This window comes from Lissotriton vulgaris, chromosome 5 (assembly GCF_964263255.1).
Source record: "Lissotriton vulgaris chromosome 5, aLisVul1.2, whole genome shotgun sequence".
In the NCBI taxonomy this organism is placed as follows: domain Eukaryota; kingdom Metazoa; phylum Chordata; class Amphibia; order Caudata; family Salamandridae; genus Lissotriton; species Lissotriton vulgaris.
The window spans coordinates 145,250,490-145,256,489 of record NC_141693.1 but is presented as its reverse complement, the minus strand read 5'-3'; the positions used below and the strand labels follow the sequence as shown (position 1 = coordinate 145,256,489).

General features: G+C 47.3%; 1 protein-coding gene across 1 annotated transcript in view; it reads left to right on the top strand.

The window, feature by feature from the left end:
* Window positions 1-5,497: 5,497 nt before the first annotated feature.
* Window positions 5,498-6,000, top strand: part of RABGAP1 (RAB GTPase activating protein 1) — a 967,778-nt gene continuing 967,275 nt past the window's right edge. Inside the window, exon 1 of the mRNA XM_086921082.1 lies at window positions 5,498-5,607. The gene's annotated coding sequence lies outside the window, so the exon portion shown is untranslated. The remainder of the gene's footprint in view (window positions 5,608-6,000) is intronic.

Here is a 6,000-nt window from a genome sequence, read left to right as displayed (position 1 = left end):
GCCGGTACTCAGTACCGGAGAGTACCAGCCCATTTAAAGCACTGGCGCTAACACCACCCTGTCTTCCCAAGCACTTGGCTGCCCAGAGACCGCACCCTTATCTTGACCCACGGGAGAGTAGTCAGTGCAGCGGGGGCACTGCCAGTGCCGGGCTTGTATGTGGAGAAGGCGCTGAGGCCCCCCCCCCCTTCTCTGTAGGGGCCAGCCACTAGGGATCTTTGGCTTCGTCTTCCCCACGCTTATCTGGGCGGTGTAATCTTTATATGTGAGTGATCTGGCTTTGGCATGGTTGTCTGACTGTGTTATTTTTAGCACCCGATAAGATAAGTGCTCCCTTTCGAGACGTTTGCGTCTTGTGCTCTGTCTTGAAGTGTAGAATCCTTTAGCTATTGCGGAACGAAGCGGGCATTTCCGAGTCAAACTAACAAATCTCTGGGACATAGGTAGGGGCGTGTTAAACAGCAGATTATTTTTGCAAAATGTACACAAATGTATGCAAATATGTTTTGCTAGATCCAGTCTTGAGTGCATTTTCTAATGCAAAATATTAATTCTTTTTGCAAAGCGTAATCAAAATTTTGCATGGGCCTAGTCACTATTTGTCGCTGGGCTGTGGCCCGTTTCTGATGTTATCCGGCATATCACCGGGCCCTGGTACTCTTTATACCCACGCCATTCCAATTAGAACATTCAGCGAACCAGCCAACGGTACAGTCTGATCAGGGTGACTCAACCAGTCCCAATCATTTGTGGAAACTTCTAACCCTAGGGAGGTGCAAGGCCCCATTCACCCCGTTTTGCTTTTTAAGCAGGGTAAACTAGCATTAAAAAGGCAATGGGTATCAGACGCCTTTAAGTTAAAGCCATTTGCTTTGCTATACAATACCATTAGCAAAGCAATTGGCTTTAACTTCATAAAAGGCTAGACCTATTGCATTTTCAATGCTTGTTGTAAATAGGAACAATTTGAGCCGCCTTCCAACTGGTCGGAATAGTAACATACATTCCTAACCCACCCCCCCCCGACGACCCCACCCCCCCACTTTTCAGGATATAATTTGCCAACGTATTGAAATAAAGGGCCCATGGTTCAGCATTGGCCAGGAATAGTTCAGCATGGACCCCATCAGGCCAAGCAGCCTTACCAGGGACAATGGATTATTGCGTCCAGGGTATCTTTTAGCTTCAACGCCAGAGGAACTTCAGGAGAATGAGTAACATCATTTTGTTGCAAAACATTGACGACTGAAGAGCTTTTCTGAGCTCTATACAGATCAGAGAAATGGGCATGCCAGACCTCTGACTGGATTGTGTCTGATATTGGCCTAGATAGACCACTGTTACCACTTGTTACCAATTTCCAAAAGCTTCTCTTATCTTTGGTTACAGCGGTCTCATAGATGTCTTCCCATAACTTTGCCTCCCATTCCTTATGAGCTTTATCTAAGGTCAAATTATACTCCTTTCCTTTTGATTCTTATTGGAGATACATCACCCTGGGTGAGCTCAACAAACCTTTACAAACACCGAGACCAAGCAAAACAAGCATTTACAATGCAATGGTTTTGCCTTTCTTAAAGTTAGAGCGATTGGCATTGCTCTTGACATTATTTTTATTTATGTTTTTTTTTAACATAAATAAATGGCATTGTCATTTACAATGCCACTAGCTTTATCTCTCGCAAATGACACACACCAACACCCACAGAGAGCCCCCCCAACACACACAAACCCCCCCACACACACACCCACACAGAGCCCCCCCACACACAGCCACACAAAGCCCCCCACACACACCCACACAGAGCCCCCCCCACACACAGCCACACAAAGCCCCCCACACACAGCCACACAGAGCCCCCCCCACACACACACCTTCTGGCCCATTATCTTTTCTCCTCATCAAAATAACTGCCACACCCCTTTCTTTGTTCTGAAAATGGTAGGTAGCAAGCCGTTTCAAATCTAGGGGGCTGTGGCCTAAAGAGAACTTTCTGAGGGCATGGAAAGAACAGCAGTCTCCTTTTTCATGGATGAGCATCCCCTAGCGCGGTACTTATGCTCCACCTGTCTTTCTTTGATACTTCCTCCATTCTTTCCATAGTGTCAACAGTGGGTTAATATGCTTTGTCCTTTCTTTCCATAGCATCATGGCCGCTGTTGGATTCGATACCAAGTACAATGCAACGGTTTTGCCTTTGACAAAGTTAGAGCTATTGGCACTTTAAATGACAAATTGTTTATTTATGTGTTAGTTTTGAAAACAGATAAATAAATGGCATGGTCATTTACAATGCCAATAGCTTAATCTTTTGCAAATGCGAGACCTATTGCATTTGCACCCACACCCCCCCGCACACACACAGCCACACGCACACAGAGCCACACACAAACACACACACACACACACACACACACAGCATCACACACACACACAGCATCACACACACACACAGCATCACACACACACACACAGCATCACACACACACACACACAGCATCACACACACACACAGCATCACACACACACACAGCATCACACACACACACACACAGCATCACACACACACACAGCATCACACACACACACAGCATCACACACACACACAGCATCTCACACACACACACAGCATCACACACACACACAGCATCACACACACACAGCATCACACACACACACACACAGCATCACACACACACAGCATCACATACACACAGCATCACACACACACAGCATCACACACAGAGCATCACACACAGAGCATCACACACACACAGCATCACACACACACAGCATCACACACACACAGCATCACACACACACAGCATCACACACACACAGCATCACACACACACAGCATCACACACACACACACACACACAGCATCACACACACACAGCATCACACACACACACAGCATCACACACACACACAGCATCACAGGGGAGCAAAGAATTATGTGACAGTGGAGCAACGTATTATGTGACAGGGGATCACATACAACAACGTGAACCAGGTTAAGGAAGATGTCAGGAGCTAAGGCACATAACCCCAACTAGCCTTCCGGTTCTCAAAAACAGTATTCAGAGGCTCTGCACCTCTTCTCACAGAGTAAGCACTAACTGCACTCACTGTATCAGCTTCCTGGGTTTAGGGCATGACTCAAAGGCAACGGCGAGTTGTCAAACTCATGAAGGAGAGTCACATGGGGACAAATTCTGTAAGAGGGACAGATAAAAACAAACATGTGCCTCGAATCAGAACCGCACATTCGTCAAAGCCAGGATGGCAAACCCAGGTTCCCTAAAGGGGTAATCATTATTTCATTTTCCCCGGGTATCCCTCAAGTCCTGAGCGCTACTTACCAAACAGTTCACCCAAACTCGCTGGTAATAGCTGGTTTCACCGTTCCACAATCACTAGTTATCAACTGGGAAATCTCAGAACTCAGCCCGCTGAGATCCGTGTACTTGTGTCGCATTCAGGAATCAAAATCTAAAACAACAAGCTTCAACTAATACAGAGACAGACTCGCATGCATACCACAGTCCACAACAGAGTCAGTTACACTCAGACAGAAAGACAACCTCACAAACACCTGGAAGCATGGTTTGTGCACACAGCATAAGGAACAATGCAGGCCAACATGCTCGCAAGAATATATGAAGAAATTAAATGACACATGTAGCCAGACAAGAAGCGACAAACAAGATCAGTAGACCCGAGTACACCACAACTCGTTCACATGATAGACCCAAAATTGCCGCACACAATATATACATAAATTCTTGCGCACATTATAAGATAGGTAAAATAAGTATCCTGGTAAACGGACAACAGGCCAACCCGCACATCGCCAAGCACAACCTTGGGCTCAGGGAAATACTTCATGTCAGGTACCGACAGAAAACGGCACAGAGACACGCGATCGGACAGGCACACAAAAACACGAAGAGGCAGACACACACTGGGGAAAGGCACAAAGTCAAGGAAAGACAGGCACAGAGAAACGCCAACAAACGGACACAGAAATATAAAATCAAGCAGGCACAATCCACAAACTGGCACATAGAGACACATTCCGACAGTCATACAAATAAAAGGACAGGCACATAGAGACACTGCAACAGAATACACATACAGCAGCAAATACACAAAGGAAATGTTAGGTGCCAGGGATTCAGTGGAAAGTACATTTAATAGTCTTTAACGTGTTACATGCGCTGCTTTAACACTTTGCCAGAACCTTCCATCTCCTACAGCCGGCCCGCTGCACACCAACGCGCCCCACCTAGGCCTAGCCCCACCTTCCCCCCACCAAACAACAAAAACGTTAGAACGGAGATGCGCCAACGGGGCACCGGCAGTGTGCCCCGACGCCTCCCCCTTCCTTCTCAGGCACTCACCGGGTCTCGTCGGCGGCTGGAGAGCTCCCTTTCCTCGGGACTCTCCTCGGTCTCCGGCGTAGGTTGCAGGCTGCTTCTTCCTCCACTTAGGTCCCGGGCCGGCAGCCAATCAGAGCGCGGCCTGGGGAATGACGAGTGTCCCGCAGTACCGCCCCCGGCCTGCCTGACTTCCTGGTCGCGGGCCGGGCGGCGATGGGGACAATTCCTGAAAAAAACGAAAACGGGTCCGCGTTGACGGACAGATTCACCTCCCATGCCCCTTCTGCGAACACGCATAAATAAAACACACGGAGAGCGGGAGGGGAGGGGAGGGTGGGAACAAACACACGGAGAGCGGGAGGGGAGGGGAGGGAACAAACACACGGAGAGCGGGAGGGGAGGGTGGGAACGAACACACGGAGAGCGGGAGGAGGGGCGGGGGGGGGGCAGGGGCGGGGAACAAACACGCAGAGCAGGAAGGCAGGTGCCGGCAATGCCGGACCAGAATCGGGGGCGTTACCGGCGTCGCGTGACGTTGGCAAAAGCCAAAGAATCTCGGGAACGCCCCCGTGTCTGGTCCGGCATTGACGGACAGGCCCCTCGTCCAATGGCTAGGCTCCATTTATGGAGCCAGCCAATGAATGACGAGGGCCGACCCAAACCCACACTACAGTACTCATTAGTTTTCGCCTGCGCGAAAAAGCTGCGCAGAAGCGCAGCTTTCGCCAGGCAAAACCTAAAAATGAATGAACGAAATGGGTGGTATCCAAAGCCTGACCTGTTGATTTTTACCAAAGCTTGTATAGCATATTTCCGTTCTTGCAGGATGCTGGCACACGAAAAATATATATTTTCTTTGGGCAATATAGCAGGACATGGAGATTAATGCTGCTCCAAGTAAATAACATACAAATTGTTTATTTCTTCTAGTTCCAGTATCCAAAGCAATGATGTCACTGTTTGCATTGTAAAGAGTTGTGGTAGGAATGAAAAGATCTTGATATGAGAATCTTTGCAGCAAAATTAAGATAATGATGTTGATTCGTGCATTAGTTGATCTAATTTCTAACAGGTTAACCAAAGCATTTATCATTGCCTTTCTTTTGATTGTAGAGTTTACTACACATAGGGAGCTTTGCTGTATTGTTGTGCGGTGCTATCCTCGGAGAAAAGTGTGTGCGGCCAGGACAAGCAGCCTCAACCTTTTCTACAAACTCAATGGTAGGTGTCAAAATTCAAATAAAACTAGCAAGGCTTTTCGAAGGATGAGATCTGAAGCTCTGTACTAGTATGCACTTCTGCAGTGCAATCTCGTCACTGTAAAATTTTTATTAATTTAGATTGAATGTACATTTTCAACTGTGAAGATTGGCCTTCTTTGAATTTTGTAATATATCCTGGGCCTCTGTGTAGGAGCTAAACACGGATTCAGCAGTGCCACGGACTGTGCCTGGTTTGCTATTAATGAAGTAATATCTATCTCCGGAATTATTTCACTGTGCTGCACGTCAATATTGCTTCATGTGTAGGTAGTTCATATGGCATTGATTGTCCAGAAAATATAATGGGTATTTGTTCAATTGTAAAAAGTGATATGCTAAACAGTGGTAACCT